The 19,946-nt window shown below is 31.2% G+C and overlaps 1 protein-coding gene across 2 annotated transcripts in view; it reads left to right on the top strand.

Moving 5' to 3' along the window:
* LOC107456199 (uncharacterized) overlaps positions 1-19,946 on the top strand; it is a 64,982-nt gene that overhangs the window by 39,601 nt on the left and 5,435 nt on the right. The window contains exon 1 of one of the 2 annotated variants that reach the window (XM_043049745.2): positions 13,086-13,514. The exons of the other annotated variant lie outside the window; for it this stretch is intronic. The gene's annotated coding sequence lies outside the window, so the exon portion shown is untranslated. Of the gene's footprint in view, positions 1-13,085; positions 13,515-19,946 lie in introns of those variants that run through there. 2 annotated transcript variants of the gene reach the window in all.

The following is a 19,946-nucleotide window of genomic DNA, read 5'->3' on the forward strand; positions in this document are numbered from 1 at the left end:
ATTATTATATTATGGAATCATACGCTACTCAACGAAATTTATAAAAAAATTTGTTAATTAAGAACAAGCATTTTATAAAATATCATTTATACAATTCTTAATGGTTTTTATACATTTTTAATTCGGAAGGAACTCACTAAAAATATAAAGAACATAATTATAAAATATTAAATAAAATAAAAAAAATGCTATTAAATTTTTTTCAGGAAAAAGGGAAGCCATGCTTTGCAGAAAAACTACACATACAGTAGACGTTTACAAGTGAACCAATAAAAAATGGGGGGGGGGGGAAAGGTAGGGCCTCACTTAAAGGAAAATGAGCTCGCCTCTCACATTCAGAAAAAAATATGGTCAAAACTACCAGAATATGGTAAAATTTAACGCATTTCTGACACGAAGGGAACAACAAAAAGCTCAGTAAATTTTACCAAAGCACTTTAGTAATGATTTTGTTAATTGACCAATAATACATGGTTAAATAGCATGTGCTAAAATTTGGGGATTATAGAAAAACTTGGTTATTTTAGTATGATACCTTAGAACATGGCGTAAAAACCATTTATTGGGGTAAACTTTACTTTCAGTTTAGTATTTTTGACTAAATGTGTGATAATAGGAACTATAATTTTGAAAACCTGAATTTCCGATAAATCATTACCATGTGAACGAAAAATAACCAAATGAAAGGGTTAAATACCGTATGTTTCGGTATTTATGAACAGAACTAATTTTTCTACCAGAAATATCATTACTATGCGATACAGTAGTATTACCAGAATTTTATTATCCCTGAAATTAAGCGCCAGGTTAGAATCCCGGACATGTCTAGCTAATTATTGTACTGCTTTTGATTATTAACGACCTCAGTGCTACTAAAAATATCCTTAGTATCGAGCGGTTAAGTTTGAGTCTCTGGCCATCGGGTTATCTGAGAGAAAAGCTCTCTGTATAAGCGAGTTAGACCTAGTGCGTAATCTGGGAAAATGCTTACTTTCTAAGTGTTCAAAATTGCAAAAATCTCCTCAGTGGTAGGCTGAATTCATTTGTGGTTTTCCTCTCCATATGACGCAAATGTATATACGTTTCAGAAAGATCTGCAGAAAAGCGAGTTTCTTCCAATGCTTGATCTAGTAGTTCGTTTGCCTTTTGAGCTGTGCTCACAATTGCAAAGAGCAAATCAAGCATTGTAGTTAGTAAAATAAAAGGGAATACGATGGTTAAATATATTAGTCCTTTTCCGTTCAAGAGAAAAGATTGATTTAATGATTATCTCATTTTCATGTTCCAATTTTTGGAGTTTTACCTTTTTAATCAAACATTCAGCTACGGAAATTTTTTTTTTTTTTTTGAAAGTAACATAAATTTAAAGTTATGTAAATAATTTATACGTGTGATTATAAATGTAGGTTCGTAACTAATAGGGAGATATCGCACTTTTACGACAGCTTCCGTACACTCTCGTGCGCAAGATTTGACGCAACTGCGCATGCTCGCATTTACTTTAGAGGCTAAGTTTCCTTACGTTTATGTTACCGTGTATTACGTTACAAAGACAAAGCTACAAGCTTGGTGTTCATAGCTGTTAGAGGTTAATTTCGGTTTAAGCTTACGTTTGAACTAAATATAAAGACATGGAATGTTAATTTGAACAATTGTAGTGGCGAAATTTAGAAAATGAATCATGTGATATTACTAATGCGAACTAATTTATGAGCTAATTACTAATGCATTAGCGTTCGAACTAACCTGCCCATAATTTGCCGCCAAATACTGTAAGTTAGGATTAATGATGAATCTAATGAGGAAATTAAATTTCTTAAATCTAATCAACCGCGAATCTAAGTAACATGCTGCATTCTTTATAGCTGAAATTCATCCAAATATATAATCTACCAAATATTTCTGCTCACAGAACAGCAATTTTAAGTTGAGCAAAGCCTCTTGAATCGTATCCATATCCAAATCTCAACATGTCACAGCTTTGAAGAAATAGTTCACGTCCATTGCAAATGTTTGTTTTGATTTTGTGATCAAAGTTAAAATTATATTCCACTAATTTAACGTTTTTAACTTACAGTTTTTTGCAAAATCTCTCATTTTCATTTGCGTAAGTTTGATATTTTCGTGTGTTTGGTACTACTATGCATATTTAAAATATGCGCATGCGCAAATACTTCACATCTTACGTACGGGAGCTTTCGATGACAACCTAAATTTGAGAAATATCCTTAATAGTTAGTTCGAAGAACGCAAACATTTTCAGACTAGTTGATATTATTATATTTACTTGAAAAAAGGTGCATCAACCTGAAAATTTTAACTTTTCTCAGGAAAGGAAATTTAAAGTTAAACCATTACGTTTCTAAATCTTGCTTAGGTTCACTCAAATCTTTACTTTTGTGAATTTTCTTATATTTTAATAAACATTTAAATTTGATTATATGAATTTTTGTAAGAGATCCAATTCTTATTAGACATATTTGAATGCATTTTAGGGTACGTTTTACTTCTTTTTAGCACTTCTTGGACATCATAATCTCCCGGTTGGCAATACAAATCAGCGAAGACGAAGCACTTCTAAAATATATTACTATGAAGAAAAATAAAATGAAACTCATAATATCCTGTTTAAGTCTGTGCTTAAAAATAAATTATAAAGAATAAAAATAAATAAGAAAAGAAATTTAAAGTTAGACGATAGGGGATTTTAACTGAAAAAAATGGTGAGAGTTTTTTTTTGTCTTTTTTTGTTGTTTTTTTAATTTTACTTATTTATTTATCTATTTTTGTATATTTATGTTTTTTCGAGAGGGAGAGGTTCTGAATATGAATTCGAAATTTGCTGCAAAAAATTTTCTGGGAAAAAAAATTTTTTGTCCATAACTTTTTTTTGTTTGAGACAGAAAATTCTTAATTATATGTCTGAAAACTGGAAAAAATTTCTACAAAACCCATAGATACTTCAATGTGATCGTACAGTAAAATAACCAAAGAATTGCGAGTTTTAAAAAAATTAACGTTAACACTGAAATGATACACTCTTATAAATCAATAAAAAAATACACTGTAAAATAATCCGGATTAAATTACTATAAAAAGCACCGGCACTCAGGGTATCAGTACTCTTTTACCTGAATATGTTACGGAAGACGTTAGGTGCAGCACCTGTTTACGAAACAAAAGATCTGATATACCGTTATTATTACAGTAAAATAATTTAATCACTCTAATTAAATAAATTTTAGTAAAAATTCACTGTAAATGTTTCACAGAAAATATAAATTCAATAATTTAAACAGAAATTTCTTACAGTGTAGAGGCGGTTTAAAATTTTATAAAAATTATCTTTTGGGCCTTAGTTACATACCTAGGGGTCTAATAGAATAGTATTCCTCCTCTTCCCCCGCTGTATATTATTTTTCCTAAATATTCTCTAAAATTATTATTTTTAGGATTTTTACCATTTTTGATTTTTAGTATCTTTCCAATTTTTACTAAGGTTTAACTTTGGAATGATACTTGTTTGTGTTTTTTCTTTCTTCTCTTCAAATTATATATTCCCCTGAAGTCCCCCTGAAAGGAGTTTTCTCCTAACCTCTCCAAATATCTATAATATTTTATTATTCTTCTCTATGACAAGTTTTAGTTTCTCTTTTTCAATTTTTATGCAAACTTGTTAGTTTTTCCATAATTCTATCATTCTACTGAAGAACAAAAAATTTTCTCAGCCCCCATATTCCCTTACTCAAAAATTATTTTTAGAGACCTTTCTATTTTTATTTTGGTGTCTTTTTCTTCAATTTTTATTAAAAAACATAGCGACAGAGATTAAAAAATCACAGACAACTAATTTTGCTGTTTTTATACTATTGCATAGCACCGTGCACCATTAACATCTAGATTAAATCCAACACGATACGTATATGGACTAAGAAAAAAAAACACATTTTTTCTTTTTATTTTCGTTTAAAGAATTATGCTTAGTAACTTACTGAGATAATGGTCTGTTTCATGCAATATATAAAGAAAAAGGTTTAAATAAATAAAGTTTAGAATATAGCATTTTCATGCGAATGAAAAGTTTACTCAAAACAAAAATAATGATCTGACAAATTTTTTAAAAAAAACGGAAATAATAAAAAAGTTTAAAAAGCTTATTATGAAGCTAATCTTTTTCTTATAATGACATGCAAAGTTTACTTTATGGTGATTTTATATTCAGGTTTATTTTCTTAGAGTGAATGTTCAGTAATATTAAATTCGATTTCTTTATCATTTTCCAAAGTCTTCCATTTGCTGTACGTTATGTACTACAATTTAGACCTACTTTTGAGCAATGTGTTCCAGTAATGCAACAGTTACATGCTTTTATACAACCAAACCTAATGAGTTGCAAGACTCGAGGAGGTGAAAGAAAATGAGTAATTATGCGCTCAAGACCAACAGTTACAGATTTTACATGAACAAACCATTACTCTGATTCTGCTCTGCAATTCAATAATCGATGGCTCTGTCACTTTATAAAGCAATTTTTACTCCAGCCCTATCATTTATTGAATTAGGAATCAATGGTTATTTGTTGAAATTCTTTGTAAAAGTGTTTTTGCAGTTTTTTCTGTTAATGAAAAGGATGAAAAATTTTTGTTCCTCTATTCATATCATTTATATCTTTATTTCATAAATGCTTATTTCACAAAGCAATACGAGGGTTGCTATTTATATTTCTGGCCTTGGCAACAGTAAGTGTTTCTAGGCGACCGCAGACGATTTTAATCGAAAGTTTGATATTTTTAAACATAAATTCAGCAGACGATTTACCATTATAGCTTCATTTGTGCTGTTGTTGACAGTAAATTGAAAAGTTCTCCTCTTTCAAAAAAATGGAATTGAATCGTGAACATTTTCGTGCCATTATTTTTCATAACTTTCGACGTGGATTGTCAAGACAAGAGTGCTTCGATGAACTTAATTCTTTATTCAGCGATAAAGCGCCATCCTACAGCACTGTAAAAAATTGGTATAACGAATTTAATCGTGGTCGATGTTCGATCCAGGACGAATCCCGTGCAGGTCGTCCAAAATCCGTTGTTGTGCCAGAAAAGATCGATGCTGTGCGTGAACTGATAAAGCAAGATCGTCATGTGACATACCGTGAGATAGAGGCGTCTTTGGACATTAGTATGACTAGCATCAATAAAATATTGCATGAACATTTGAGCGTAAAAAAAATTTGTTCGCGTTGGATCCCGCATAATCTGACAAACGCTCAAAAAAAGGCTCGTGTCGATTGGTGCAAGGAAATGTTGGAAAAATACGTTCAAGGTACATCAAAGGCTGTGTATAACATCTACACAGGTGACGAATCATGGATCTATGCATATGAGCCGGAAACAAAACAGCAATCAACTGTATGGGTCTTCCAAGACGAGGCAAAACCAACAAAAGTTGTTCGAGGAAGAAGCACATCGAAACAAATGATTGCCTGTTTCTTCGGCATTAACGGTCATGTGGCAACAGTGGCGTTAGAGCAACGCAGGACGGTCAATTCTGAATGGTACACGACCATTTGTTTGCCAGAAGTCATCGGAGAAATTCGAAAAAAGCAGAAGAACAGGCGAATCATTCTTCATCATGACAATGCGAGCTCTCACACATCGACTCAAACAAAGGCATTTCTGACGGAGCGAAAGATCGAACTGATGGGTCATCCGCCGTACAGCCCTGATTTGGCACCCAATGACTTCTTCTTATTCCCACACATCAAAAATAAATTACGTGGACAACGATTTTCGACCCCCGAAGAAGCGGTTGATGCATTCAAAACGCATGTTTTGGAGTTACCTCAATCGGACTGGAAAAAGTGCTTTGAAAATTGGTTCAAACGCATGCAAAAGTGTATTGATCATCATGGAGAATATTTTGAAAAACAATAAAACCAATTTCGATCCTACATATTTGTTTTTTCATTATTAGGCCAGAAATATAAATAGCAACCCTCGTATAGCACCATTTAATATGCCAGGGTTTAATATCCAGAAAAATTGAAAAATTTGACATAATAATCTCTGATCATCATCTCTTGTAACATTTGGAATACTAAAGACATCAATGACTTCAACATAGTTTAAACCTTCTTTTTTTTCTTTTTTTTTGGTCAACTCTTAAAGCAGAAACTTAGAAAGGCGTTTTTGACTAATTTTCCAAATTTTAAAGACATTATTTAGAATTCTGAAGACATCAATTACTTCTACTAAGTTTGAACTGTTTTGTTCTGCTCTTCAGGTTATAACTTAGAGAGGCGTTTTTGGCAAATTTTCTAAATTTTAAAGACGTTATTTTAGAATTCTAAAGACATCAATTATTTCTACTAAGTTTGAACTGTTTTGGTCGGCTATTCAGGCTGTAACTTAGAGAGGCGCTTTTGGCTAATTTTCCAAATTTTAAAGACATTATTTAAGAATTCTAAAGGCATCAATTACTTCAATTTAGTTTGGATTGTTTGGGTCTGTTCTTCAGGTTGTAACTTAGAGAGGCGCTTTTGGCTAATTTTCCGAATTTTAAAGGCATTATTTTAGAATTCTAAAGGCATCAGTTACTTCAATTAAGTTTGGATTGTTTGGGTCTGCTCTTCAGGCTGGAACCTAGAGAGGCGTTTTTGACTAATTTTCTAAATTTTAAATACAGTTTCTTAGAATTCTAAATACATCAATAACTTCTAACAGAGTTTATATTTAGATCGACTCTTCAGCCTGGAACCTACGGAGGCGCTTTTAATTGATTTCGTAAAAAAATATCTGAGTATTGCACTCTGCTAAGTTCTCACGGACATTCAGTGATAAATCATTATACAGAAATATACAATGTACAGAATTTTACATCATGTAAGAAAAATAAGGAGCACACCTGAAGTCTTCCTTGAATAATGATATTGTGGTGTAACTACCACTACGAATATTGAACATCAATTCACTGGTATATAAGACATGCTAACTTGATTCAATCATGAGCTACCTTTTGATAGATGAAGGTTGGCATGGTCGATAACTCCGCCTCCCGCATTGGTGACCTCCGGTTGTGATTTGAACATGCAGTAGCGCCCACTTCAAACTGGTAACGCCTACTTCGTTGGATGGTCCACATTAAACAGTTGACTTGCTACTTGTGACTGCAACAATATACAATCCTCCTCACGCTGTTGCTACTCAGTCTCGCCTCGATTAAACACAACGGCTGCCTGGATACACTAGCCTACTAATGGCAACACAAGAGCGACTACGACTGTGAAGTTAACACACCTCTCACATTCAGCACTCAAAATTCCGGTGATCTAAATTGCAGCTCTCCCGGTCTTTCACAAGTACGGCAACTAGAGGTATCCGTCCATCTAATTCTATCCCTGATAAAATTCTGGTGGGGGAGTATTGTGGCGTAACTACCACTACAAATATTAAACATCAATTCACTGGTATATAAGACATGCTAACTTGATTCAATCATGAGGTACCTTTTGATAGATGAAGGTTGGTATAGTCGATAACTCCGCCTCCCACAATATTGCATATTTCTTGAGTAAAGATTCAATAATCGATGGCTCTATCACTTTATAAAGCAATTTTTATCCCTGCTCTATCATTCATTGAATTAGGAATCAATGGTCAATAGAAATATATTAAATTGATTACACCCCTTTCTCTCTCTCCCTTCTTCATTTCTTACAAAAAAAAAGAGAAAAAATATGGAGAAGAGTAAGAACAACAAATATATGGTATTAGTAAAAGATTATAAATTTATTATCTACTAAATTAACTTCACAATATAGAGCAATGAAGAGTCCCTAAAATTTTAGTTATAGGGGGAATATCTTATTTTCTAGTTAGAAACCTCAGGTTATAGAATCTTTTCAATAAGATTATCAATTTTTTTTTTTTAATTTCTGTAAAATCGCTTTTTATATATTTAGATTTCCGAGAATGGAGAGAGGATAGTGTTAAATCCAAAGAGAGCATTTAAATTGTTATTAACTCAAGAGAATGTTATTCCACAGGGAATAAAAAATAAATGAATGAAAAACTAAAGAATCAAAATGGAGAAGACACTTAAAACTATTGTTTCAAAAGAGTTTTAAGGAAAATTATGGTAGTTCGAAAGAATACACACCTTAGGGGATAAAAAATTTTTAGCTTTATGATAGATCTTTGAATTTCTGTTATGATTATATTTCTCATGTTCGTAATTCCTTGAAATATAAACTTGATACATATTTTTTGTATATTCCTTGATACCAATAATTAGTGATATATATATACTTTGTCTACAAAAAAATTAATCAACAAACAAGTCTTTTTCATTTCTCCTATGAATAAATTTATTTTCCATAAATAAAAAAAAATTTGTCACAAAGTGCGAATTCGTGTTTAGCATCCCAAAAATACATAAATATACAAAAAAAATTCCACCAATTTTCCAAGTAAATTCCATATTTGAGTTCTATCGCCTGAACAATTCTATAACACATACATAATTCCTTAAGAATGTTTTTTTGGAAACATCGCGTTTTAGGCTCAAAAAGAATGACAAAGCACTTCCATTTGATCAGATTTTCACATGCTGAGTTCTAATCGTGAGCAAACCTCAATGACAAAATATTTGTGCAGGCGGCATATTAAGTCACAAGATCAGGTAGTTACTATCTTTCTCTGAAAGAAGTTTGATCGCAATCTGCGTTAATCTCTGGAACTATTTGAGAAAAATCATGCAATTTTTCCATACAATTATAAAACTCTTTTCTCCTATTTATTTAATTTTATGTAAAAAGAAAATTAATTTTAAAATTACTTCCTATCTTTAAATATTACTTTATAAGAGAATTTTTGAATTTTAAATTATATAAAATTTTTACTATAATTTTATCAGACGAAATCTAGTGTTAGAGCAAACAGATTTAGGATATGAAATTTAAAAATGTGACATTTTTAAGCTATTGTATTTACTTTCTTTCCAGCATATATAAGCTGGAAAGAAAGTAAAATTGACAAGAGTCAAAGCTTTTAGCCTTTTTTCTGCTTAAACCACATTTTTCAGATTGTAGTTACCTTCCGTATTTTGATAGTCAAGAATCAATACAGAAAAATGTGTGCTTATTCTGAGAAAGTGCGTTTTTGTGCGTGATTTCGTAACATAAAGCAGCATCTTCACAAATATTTTAGCATATTTAATCCTTTGAAATTATTTTTATTGCATCTTCAGACAGTCCGATTATTAGATAATAAGTTATTATGGCGTTGTAGTTCTCTTTTTTGCTCCCTATGCCAACTTTAACTGTCTTGCTTTAACTGTCTGCTTGACCCACATATGCTGCAACACTTCCGATAATAAGTATTTATGGCGTTGTATATCTCTTTTTTGCTCCCTACGCCAGCCAGAAACTTTAATTGTCTTGCTTTAACTGTCTACTTGACCCACATATGCTTTAAGACTTCCGTTAATAAGTAATTATGGCGTTGTATATCTCTTTTTTGCTCCATATGCAAGCCAGAAGCTTCAATTGTCTTACTTTAACTGTCTACTTGACCCACATATGCTGTAACACTTCCGATAATAAGTAATTATGGCATTGTTTATCTCTTTTTTGCTCCCTATGCAAGCCAGAAGCTTCAATTGTCTTACTTTAACTGTCTATTTGACCCACATATGCTGTAACACTTCCGATAGTAAGTAATTATGGCGTTGTAGGGGAGAGTCGGGTAGCCCCGCCCAGCGGGTACCCCCGCCCACTGTCAATTTCATATGTATAGAATATTTTTTCAAGTCAATGGGCCATTGAACATTAATTGTTATATTAAAAAAAGATTATTTTCAAAGTTTCAAGTATTTATGCAGCTGGTAACATGGTAAACAATAGTTTTGAAAATATGTTGAATACAGCAGTCGTGAAATTAGGAAAAATTGGTTGAATGTTTCGATTAAACTTCATTTTAATTTTAAAAAAATAATTTTTTCTATACATACATCATTAAAGTATGTAGTCTTAAGTTTAATTTGCACAAAGAAAGAAGTTTGTATGTAAAAAATTGTTCGAGAAATTACAAATTTGCAAAAAAATTGGATTTCTGGTAGCCCCGCTCACATGAATGTCGGGTATCACCCCCCAATTTTATTTCGTCGATAAATGTACGGTTGCAAAGATTATTATTTTATTGCTTCAAATTTGAATGTTATATGAATTTTTAACAACAAATATTGCTGTTATTAAATGATTGTTATTAAGTGATAGAATTCACAAAAAGTATATAAATATGCAATAAATAAAATAATTTTGTGATAAAAATGATAAATGAGGTTTATCTATTGTCAATGCATTGGTCATTTTCATTTACACTTGAAAAAACAGTCAAAAAACCTAATTTTTGTAACTTGGCGGGGCTACCCGACACATTTTGAAAAGAGCTGAAAAACAAGTTTTTTTAAATTACTATTTTTTTAAGTTAAACTATTCTTTTTGGTTCATTCTTTTTGCATTATTTAATTAGATGATAAAATAATAGAAACATGCAAAAATATTGATTATTACTCAATATTATACAGAAATATAAGGAATACTCCGTAAGTGGGCGGGGCTACCCGACTCTCCCCTATATATATCTTTTGTTTTTTAGAAAATGCTGCAGTGGTTTTTCCCGTCGAATTTTGGCAAATTCGATCGATCCCTAATGGTTTGCTCACTCATATGCACATTAGATACAAAACTATGAATATCATAATGATTGGTTATAATCAAATATGAATTTCAAGAAATATATTACGAATTTTTTCCTATAATATCGTACAGTGAATTTGCTGTTACAATTCTGTACATCAAAATAAGTATAATTTTGAATTCGTCATTCTATGCAAATTAAGTACAATTTTGGATTCGACATTCGATGCAAAGTAAGTAACGTTAGCGATACGACATTTTACGATGTAGTAAATATAATTTATTTACGATATTCTTTGATAAAAAAGNCTTTAATTGTCTTACTTTAACTGTCTACTTGACCCACATATGCTGTAACACTTCCGATAATAAGTAATTATGGCGTTGTATATCTCTTTTTTGCTCCCTATGCAAGCCAGAAGCTTCAATTGTCTTACTTTAACTGTCTACTTGACCCACATATGCTGTAACACTTCCGATAATAAGTAATTATGGCGTTGTATATCTCTTTTTTTGCTCCCTATGCAAGCCAGAAGCTTCAATTGTCTTACTTTAACTGTCTACTTGACCCACATGCTGTAACACTTCCGATAATAAGTAATTATGGCGTTGTATATCTCTTTTTCTGCTCCCTATGCAAGCCAGAAGCTTCAATTGTCTTACTTTAACTGTCTATTTGACCTAAGTAATTATGGCGTTGTATATCTCTTTTTTGCTCCCTATGCAAGCCAGAAGCTTTAATTGTCTTACTTTAACTATCTACTTGACCCACATATGCTGTAACACTCCCGATAATAAGTAATTATGGCATTGTATATCTCTTTTTTTGCTCCCTATGCAAGCCAAAAGCTTCAATTGTCTTACTTTAACTGTTTATTTGACCCACATATACTGTAACACTTCCGATAATAAGTAATTATGGCGTTGTATATCTNTCAAACTCGCAAATGGACCAATCAGAGGTTAGCGCTGATTTCCAGCTGACGGCGTCCTGTCCTAGAAACCAGGCCTTTACTGTCTATTTGACCCACATATACTGTAACACTTCCGATTGTAAGTAATTATGACGTTGTATATCTCTCTTTTGCTCCCTATGCCAGCCAGAAACTTTAATTGTCTTACTTTAACTGTCTACTTGACCCACATATGCTGTAACACTTCCGATAATAAGTAATTATGGCGTTGTATATCTCTTTTTTGCTCCCTGTGCCAGTCAGCAACTTTAATTATCTCGCTTTAACTGTCTAATTGACCCACATATGCTATAACACTTCCGATAATAAGTAATTATTGCGTTATATTTCTCGTTTTTGCTCCCTATGCCAGCCAGCAACTTTAATTGTTTTGCTTTAACTGTCTAATTGACTCACACATGCACTAACACTTTGATGACTCACATTGCACACACATGAGTGCTACTCCAGCATCGCCTAGCATATTTTAAACTATATTAATTCTAAGTTGAACGTGGTTTCATCGAAACCTCTTCTATTTTCTGACTTTGCTCAGCAAGAACTCTGAGAAAGAAAGTGTGGTAAAAATTATCTGAATGTGATAAAACTTAAGTTTGTTATCTGGCTCTATGGGAACACCTCTAAGTAATTTTGCAAGTAAAGTGCTTTGGTAATGATTTTATCAAAATTAGCAATAAACTATGATTTTATAATATGTGATAAAATTTGGTAAATGTGGTAAAATTTGATCATTTAATCATGATACATTAGAGCATAGCCATTTATTCGGTTAAATTTACTTTTCAGTTTTATATTTACTAAATGTGTGGTAATAGGAATTATAACCTTGAAAACCAGTATTTCCTGTAAGCCGTTACCATAAAAAAGGGAAAATTACCAAATGAATTTTTTAAATACCGTATATTTTACTTTTTATTTCCAGAATTATCTTTTTTTTTTTAGAAATGTCATGACAATAGAGTACGGAAATTTCACCAGAATTTTTTTGTTCGTGTATTTTTAATATCTTTAACTTTTAAGATGTATAGAAAATAAATAAGTTTTATAAAAATAAGCCCAATGTAGCATGACCTAAAAAATATCGACCATGTAGTAAATGAACAAAAACAAAACTAAAACTGAAATTTTCAACCCTTTGTTTTTTTGTCCAAGTCTCGCCTTTCTTGACAAAAATATTTTTATACCCTAGTTTAATTTATTCACAGTTGAACGAATTTAATATCAGCTTCCTTCTAATTCTCTTTCCAAAAAGGTTGTTCTAACTCTCTTCTAAAATAACGAATAGAATTAAATTCTCGTAAAAATTCTCCTGTTTCTAAAGGAAAATACATAAAATGTAAATAACACCTGCTTCGAATTCGAACAATGCAAAGGTATTCACGACCACTTTTGATAGCACCAATTATTCGTGTACTTGGTGAGAAGTTCTTGAAGAACACTTTCACAATTGAATCGACTCATAAGGATCAAGGATGAAGGGATGAAAATGTGTAATCAGACGGCGCAAAGCAGATGTTACGATGCAGCACCATTTGACTAAACTGAATATCGACGTCACATAAAATTATTACAGACGCTCAAATTGGTATTCTGAGCGTTTTTACACATGACTTGCATGATATTAACTATTTGCGAAATCTTAACGAGAATCAACAGTTGAAATAGAAACCGTGAAAACGGAAGCATTCAGACGAAGTTAACTGATATCGAAGATTTATCACAGTTTTCTTTTCTGCTTTTTTATGTTCAATAATTCTGCAAAAGAGCAAACCAACGTGGTAGAAACGTAATAAAGCATACCCAAGAAAATAATCATTGAGAAGTAATTGCCGGTATAATTACAGGTAAGTAATAAAATCTGCCTTAATTTTCTCTATTTCATTTTAAATGTGAATCAAGCCTCTCAAAAATTTATGTATATATATATATATATATATATACTTATTAAAAGGAAAAACAAAAAACAAAATATTTCATAGGATACAACAACCGTGCCTCTAGGTTCAACTTGCATCGTCTCCCCTTATAATCTATAAAAAAATTAAAGCTTAATACATATCAGTGTAAAAAAATTTTTTTTAACATTTTATCGAATGTGTGCGTTTAGCACCAATAACTATTATCAAAAACACGCGTCTTTGTTCTAATTAATATAATCTTCCGAATCAAAAAATTTAAACATTCACTTTTTATTATTTGTGTATTAAAAAGGAATGAAATGAAATTCGATACATTAAAAAAAATTTTGAAGCAAAATGCAACAATGAAATTGTAGCAAAAAAGATAGTTGCTTTTTCATCGCAGATTTCAATAGTTTATATATTTAAAAATGTTAATTTCGCTTACAGTTTTTCTTTAATAAAACACAATTTTCTCAGCTTTAACGCGCTCNCTTAAGTTACGCAGAAATAAATAATTGAATATTTATCTAACTTCTGTAGCAAGTACACATTGTTTTACACTAATATTCCTTTCAGTAATTAAATATTTTACACGGTTTTTGAAACAAACTTAATTAATTCAAGCAGCAACTGAAATGAGTAAAATAAAAGCGCTTTTTTTTTAAATTTTCTACTTTATTACAGCAAAAAAGAAACATAATTAGAATATTAAGTGCAAGAAATATCAAAACAATATTATCGAATTTATATTTTTAATGAAATGTTCATAGAAATTCAATATTTAATTCATTTGAAAGAGACATCAAACAGATTTTTTTTTAAAAACTAGTCTTTTTTAATTTTTAAATATATAAACAAAACCTCAACTCCAAACATGCTTAATTAAAAACCGAACGGTTTTTGAAATAAACTTAATTAATTCAAGCAGCAACTGAAATGAGTAAAATAAAAACGCTTTTTTTTTAAATTTTCTACTTTATTACAGCAAAAAAGAAACATAATTAGAATATTAAGTACAAGAAATATCAAAACAATATTATTGAATTTATATTTTTAATGAAGTGTTCATAGAAGTTCAATATTTAATTCATTTGAAAGAGACATCAAATGGATTTTTTTTAAAAAAACTAGTTTTTTTTTAATTTTTAAATATATAAACAAAACCTCAACTCCAAACATGCTTAATTAAAAACCGAACGGTTTTCGAAATAAACTTAATTAATTCAAGCAGCAACTGAAATGAGAAAAATAAAAACGCTTTTTTTTAGATTTTCTACTTTATTACAGCAAAAAAGAAGAGTAATTAGAATATTAAGTACAAGAAATATCAAAACAATATTATAGAATTTATATTTTTAATGAAATGTTTATAGAAGTTCAATATTTAATTCATTTAAAATAGACATGAAATAGATTTTTTTTTAAAATTAGCCATTTTTAATATTAAATATATAAATAAAACTTCAATTTCAAACGTGCTTAATTAAGAACTGAAAAGTAATAATTATTTCAATTTTGCGCAAAAAACTATAATTTTTTGTACAAGTTTTCCAATTATACGCAACAGACAATAATTTATTGTTTCAAATTAAAAAACAAACGTGTGGAAAAGATCATTTAGCATCAATAACGATTCTTAAAACAAATCAGGAAGAAATCAGTCAAATCAGGAAGAAATATTTTTTTTCCAACAGGAATAGTAAGATTGAAAAGATTTTAAGCGTTACAGCCGGAATTCTAGTTCTCTGTAGGCTGTTAAAATTGTTTTCAGAACTATATTAATATAATTACACAGAAAAAGAAAACGCATTTTATTTTACAATATTTTATTGCACAAAACATTAGTTAACAGCTCTCAGTGAGCCAAAATCAGTGGTTTAAACCTTTCAAAGAATTATTTTTGTTTAAAAAAGAATATTTTTTCCTGATTTGAATTTGTTTGGAAAATTCACTTGGTATTTCAGTAAAATTAAAAAGATGAATTAATTATTGGAAATGAACATATTCTTTAACATTATTTTACATCTAAAAGCATCAATCATTCTGCTAAAGGCTCATTATGTGACAAAACCATTTTAGAGTTCAAAACATTCTGTAACTATTTTTCTGGTTCAAACCGCACACACGTAGTTTTGTTATTTTTCTTAGCTGAAAAAAAGGGTGGTAAAATTTACTTTGCTTCTGGCTCTATGAGAAAACCCCTAATCTCGGTAATGCTTACTGAAGTGAATAGTTAATGATTTTGGTAAAATTACCAATAAAATTTGGTTTCATAATATGTGATAAAATTTGATAAATGTTTTAAAATTCGATAATTTTTTCTGGATGGTAAAAAAAAAAAAGAATTCGGTAAAATTGACTTTTCATTTTCTTATCTTTTACTAAATATGAGGTAAATAGACAATAATTTTGAAAAACAGAATTTTCAGGAAACTGTTATCATATGAATAGAAAAATTGCTAAATAAATGGCTTAAATGGGGTATTACAGTTTTCAGACAAAGAATTATGGGTTTTTTTTACCAAAATTCTCATTACCATACAGTACGGTAATTTGACCAAATTTTTTTACCGTGTATATGAAATAACCATTTTTTTAAACATTCATTTGTACAAATTCATTTTTGCTATCATTTTTAATGAATTATGAATAGATAGTAAAAAGATTTTATTGATTTGGGCACTATCAATGTACGTTCTTAACTATTAAACTTCGACCATTTAATTTTCTGTAAAGTTAATGAAGGAAGTGCTTCTTGTAAAATTATATTTTCCCACATAAAACCTGTTTAAAATATTGTTTTTCCCCGCGAGTCATAATAAAAGAAAAAAATAGTAAAAGAACACCTACAAGTTCAAGATTGCTCTAAATGTTCCATTTTGAAATTTTTAATTTTACTTATTTTAAGATTCCCTAAGAATTGTTCAATCTTTTGTAATATTTCTTTAACCATTGCATTGTTTTCAAACAATGTAAAACTATTATTTTGACTTACTGTACAAAAGAAGTTTTTAATTTTCCTTTGTGTTACTTTCAGTATAGTCTTTTATGTTACCTTTACTACAATTATTATTCTCTTCTCGTGCTATTTAAATGGATGATAAAACAAGCAGCTGTAACAGATCAAAAACAAGATTGACAGATTTCAACCAGAAAGTCATAAATGTTGTTGTTTTTTTTATTTAAGTTCAGTTTAAATTGTTTTTTATGTTTGGTTTAAATTTTATAAATCGACATACTAGATTTTTAAAAAAAAGATCATATTTCCCGCCGTTTCACGGCATTTTAAGTAAAATTTCAAGCAAAGAAAACTTTTAATTTCCTTCTGCGAAACATAATTTCGGGTTAAGTTAAAAAATATTGTCATTTCAACTCTTAGTTATACTAAGATATACTATTGGTAAAAATATGATATGAATCATACAAAAAATGAATAAATTATCAACGCGTTCGAAAAAAAAACGTTTTGAAAGAATCGGAGGAAAAATTGGCTAAAATATTAAGCGGAAAGAAGCTTGCACTTATTACTTTCTCTCTTTAAAGATTAAACTCTTTTAAATCTTATTCTTGGTAAAGCAAAATTGCTAAGCCTGTTTTCAAAAGAATCCAGTCTATTAAATGTTTATTATTTATACTTTACATTATCTGAACTTATGCCAGAATTGTACCAAATAAAAATCTGTGTCTTTCAATGTGTTCTACTGTATTCTTATGTCCTCATTGGCTCATAGCAATAAAGAAAGACAAAATAGCACACTAGAATAAAATTTTGGCGTTCCTAGCTCCATAAAAAAAACCACCTAGCATAAAAATAATTGCTTGGTATAAGGAATCATAGAAAGGATAAAAGAAAACGATTTTTATAGGTAATAAAATTAATAATTAACTTACAATATTTTGCAGTTAACTTAAAACTTTGTTCTTCGCATAGTAAAAGGAAAAAAAGGTAAAAACTAAAAGTTCAAGACAGCACTAAATGCTCCATTAGGATTTTTTTTCTCATCATTGTTTTCATTTTAAAACAAAAATAATTACTTAAAAGAGCAAGTAAGGTATTTAATTTAGAATTGCTGTACATTTTGAAAAAATAAAACACAAATTAGGAATATCATCGCTCCTCTCAACAACAAAAAATCTTAGCTCCAAAATGTTCTATACTCAAACTTATTTTTCGTTTTCTATTCCTATTTCAACTTTTGGGTTGCTGAATTCGAGCATATCTGAATCGTAACATTCGAAGCAATATTTCAAATAAAATAATAAATTGTTCTGAAAATTCCTGTTAATTACTATCTAAGTATCCATAATTATTAAAAAGCCATATGATATGAAAATTTGATCTGCAAATTTCATGTACAACAAATAGTTTTACCAAAATTGTTAAAAATAAGAGAATTGTAATTCCTTAACGCAACATTTCGTATTCCAGCTTTTTTAACTTTGCAAATTTTAAGTTACACACGGAATTTTTGTCTTTAATTTCGTCTGGAATTTTGTTTTTGAATTTTTTGTCTAATTTTTATTAATCTGTGTCAGAATGAAGGTATGCAGAAATAATAAACACTATTATCTACCACATGATATGAAGATATGAAGACTACAGAAGTTTAATATTACTTAGTCCATATAACCGTAATTCNAATACTTCTAAAAGAACCGTGGTGGCTCAGGTAATAGAGCATTCGCCTTCCCATAAGGTGAACCGGGTTCGAATCCCAGTGATGCCTGGTCGATACGAATTCCAACCACTCCAACCACAGTGCTGAAGTCAAAATATTCTCAGTGGTAGACGGATCATGGTTTAGAGTCTCCTTGCCATCTGGCCTTCTCTGTTCTATAGCCATTTAACCTAAATTTACCCTATGTATATGTTGTGAATGACCGAAGTTGGTGATTTTGCAACTATCATTGAACAGTCGTCCCAATTTTTGGGCTTACGAATACTAATGTTCATATTTGATATATATAAGCGGGCGGCGGTAGCGACACGTTCAATGTGTTTAAAAGAAGGGATTTGACAGTTAGTTTAGTTTCTCATACAGAAATTGAATTTGAGCATTGTTCTTGGGTAAAAAAGGAAGAAGAGAAATTGTGTAAGAAGGAGAAATGCCTACCAGCACGTGTCAGAGTTTGATCGAGGTCGAATTGGGGCCTACCGGGATTGTGGTTTATCATACCGAAGTATTGCTGCTAGCGTTGGTCGAGATCCCATTTGTGTTAGCAGAATATGGAATCGATGGGTTCATGACGGTCATATGGAACGCCGTGCAGGATCTCAGAGGCCCCCTATCACTAACAGCAGAGAAGACAGACTTATCCACATGGTCTTAAGGGATCGTACAGTTACGTCACGAACCCTGAGTCAACAAATGGGGTCATTTGCAAGACACCAAGTGTCTGCACGAACAGTTCGACAGCGTTGGCAGCAGCATGGACTGTCAGCACGGCGACCCTGGCTTCGGCTACTCTTGACGCTGCATCACAGACAGTTTCACCTCCAATGGTGTTTCTCAAGAATGGCATGACGTCGTCTTTTCAGACGAATTCAGGTTCTGTATATAGCATCATGATGGCCGCATCCGTGTTTGGCGACATCGTGGAGAACGCCCATTGGCAGCTTGCATTTTACATCGTCATACTGGCCCATCACCTGGAATAATATTATGGGGGGCCATTGGATACACGTCTCGATCACCTTTTGTTCGTATTGTCGGCACTTTGAACAACAGCTGTTGCATTTCTGATGTGTTAGGGCCAGTTCCCCTGTCTTATCTTCGAGGCCCCCATAACGCCACGTTTCAGCAGGACAATGCACGACCGCATATTACCCACATTGTTCTGATCTTCCTTGACACAGAACATGTTCGCCTGTTGCCCTGGGGAGCACTGAAAACGATCTCTCATCAACTGAAAACGTCTGGTTAATGGTTGCCGAATGACAGGCATGTGACCACACGTCAGTCACTACGATCGATAATTGCGGTATAATGTTGAAGCTGAATGGAATGCTTCACTCGTCCATGCAATCCAATCTCTGTTCAACTCGATGCCCAGGAGAATAACTGCTGTTATTGCTAGCTCTGATTACTGATTCCCCAGGATCTATACTTCCAAATATCCTGAAAATTTAATCACTTGTTCTTCCAACTAAAATGTATTTGTCCAATAAATATCATTCTGTTATTTTCATTCCTTCCTGGCGTAGCAATTTTAATGGCCAACAGTGTGTATATAAATGTGTGAGTTCCCTGTTCCTAAGTTTGTAATATCTTTTTAAGTTTAGTACAATACAACCGATCGTCTCACATTCTATGAACTCTTTTTTCAATCTACATCAATCCATTTTACTCTATGGGATATTACGTGATATAACAT

Source organism: Parasteatoda tepidariorum, chromosome 10 (assembly GCF_043381705.1).
Source record: "Parasteatoda tepidariorum isolate YZ-2023 chromosome 10, CAS_Ptep_4.0, whole genome shotgun sequence".
NCBI lineage: Eukaryota > Metazoa > Arthropoda > Arachnida > Araneae > Theridiidae > Parasteatoda > Parasteatoda tepidariorum.